Source organism: Dermacentor silvarum, unplaced genomic scaffold (genome assembly GCF_013339745.2).
Source record: "Dermacentor silvarum isolate Dsil-2018 unplaced genomic scaffold, BIME_Dsil_1.4 Seq191, whole genome shotgun sequence".
Lineage (NCBI taxonomy): Eukaryota > Metazoa > Arthropoda > Arachnida > Ixodida > Ixodidae > Dermacentor > Dermacentor silvarum.
The window spans coordinates 28,135-30,275 of NW_023605833.1; the positions used below are offsets into that span (position 1 = coordinate 28,135).

The 2,141-nt window shown below is 46.6% G+C and overlaps 1 long non-coding RNA gene across 1 annotated transcript; it reads right to left on the reverse strand.

Moving 5' to 3' along the window:
* Positions 1-932: 932 nt before the first annotated feature.
* Positions 933-1,725, reverse strand: LOC125941746 (uncharacterized). Its single transcript, XR_007464580.1, has 3 exons — positions 1,564-1,725; positions 1,451-1,477; positions 933-994 (listed from the first exon to the last, which is right to left on the reverse strand). It is a non-coding gene; the product is annotated as an uncharacterized LOC125941746 (long non-coding RNA).
* Positions 1,726-2,141: the final 416 nt, after the last annotated feature.

The window sequence follows — 2,141 nt, forward strand, 5'->3', positions numbered from 1 at the left end:
TCACAGCGCTAGTGTCATGCTGTTACCAGAACGCAGGCTTAATTTTTGCCTCACTCAGCAAAAATCGCGTGATAGCTCACTCCCAGGCAGCACAACCAGGCTGGCCCCTGCACTGCAATATCACGGCAAACACCGGCACAAATATAGGCCCGAAACCGGCAGCGCTACCAGCGTCAGGAATGGCCCAGTGTGGCCATGCCACTAAAGGGCCTATTTCAGTCATTGTGTGGCAGCGCCAATACAGGCAGATAGCCGGCTCTGCCGTTCATTGCCATTATAGTGTCCCACCTTGCCTACTGGCAGCGCCGGTATTGGTCAATAGCCGGCTCTGCCACTTTTAGTCAATTTATTGTCCCACATTACCCAGTGGCATGGCCATATTGTGATGTATGTGGGCGATTCCGTTATTTCCTACGATTTTAAATTGCACAAATGTTGCACGGTAGCTCGATGCAACATGCCGTGATCTACTATAAAATCACCAAATAATGATACATAATTTCTTTATTGGTCTTAAAATAGGTTGATACAGATTGTCACTCGTATCACCAATCCTGCGGGCCACCTACGAAATCTTTGTTGAAGACGCTACGGGGGGTTGAGGCTGGGTTTGCAGAAGGGGCACTTGAGGATGCTGAACGGGTTGAGCCGCTTCGGCGTAACGCCGCCTTCTGCTATTAGCACAGTCGACGGCGCCTGGCAGTCACATTCTTATGTAGTCTTGCGCTTGATTGATGTCGATCTCTGCGTCTCACAGGCAGCATCTGCATACAATGCATATACCTATAATATCCCAACACTACAAGCAGTGCATAATATAAGCAAGAGGCACAAAACTGAGAAATATAAATGCGTATTACCTGTTCCCCCTCTGCATAGCCACATGTTAAACAGTCTCTTGCTTCAGTTGAACTGCATGGTCCATGATGGCATTTATTATATTGAAGGCAACCTCCCACAGACATGATTCCTCCATTAAAAGAAGTTGTTGAAGCTGAAAAAAAGAAGCAGAAATACGCAGAAATTAGGTAGAAAATTCCGCTGCATCAAAATATGCGATTTTTGTTCTAACTAGCCAATTATGATGAATTATGCCTTCATCACAAGACTTCTCGTAAGTGCTTGTGGGTAGCTGTACTTAGCCTGTTGCAATGCGCAAGCTTTTAGAACAGAGGTAGCAAAGAAAGGGTGCATTATTTCATAATAAACACCTAAGCAAGCGACAACACAACAGATTATCGTTTTGCAGGAAGTTCTGAACACCAGTCAGCTCGCAGAATGTACTACCTGAGTAACGAAGTACATTCCAACTTTGGTCTTCCAACTTTGGTCTTCTACAATCCAATTTTGGTATTCTTGAGTGTACCAGCCGAAATGTGCCGTGCTGCGCGTTTTCAAACAGACAATGCGTTTCAGCTGACGCTGAAGCGGTGCAGCACCGTCTACATACGTAGTAAAATGTGGCCGTACATTATCTCTCTAAAAAAAGAACATACACGTATTAGGCAATGCACTTAGTTCAAACACTATACTTGATAATAAAAATAAGACAATTGCACTTACCTTGCGATAATCGAGTTTATTTCGCAGTAAATGCAGTTTTCCGACGTTTGGCTAGTTGTTTATGTTTTGCCCGATAGCAGTGTGGAACCAAGCTTGTAGTGGCGAAGGTCAGGCCGCTGGTACTGAACACGTTGCTGGTCAAGTTGATGCATGCTTCGCAAGCAAAACATGGTGCAAGCAATGTGGACAACGACAGCTCGCAGGCAGAAGCAGAATGTGTACGGGTCCCTCGTCCTGCAAGAGTCGCCACGTTTTTTTGGAAGCGGGCGAGGTCCGCGCAGGGAGCAACACATTTGACAGGACATCATTCACGCTTCTTTGTGCACCCATCCGGTTCTGATTAGCAACGCAGGCTCGGCTGTGCACATTATAGACCGTGCATACCTTCGACACTGCAAAGCGAGGGGACGCAGGGAAAACGTGGTGAGAGTGAAACGCATTCTTGGTGTTTTGACGTCATTAGCAACGCAGGCTCGGCTGTGCACATTATAGACCGTGCATACCTTCGACACTGCAAAGCGAGGGGACGCAGGGAAAACGTGGTGAGAGTGAAACGCATTCTTGGTGTTTTGACGTCA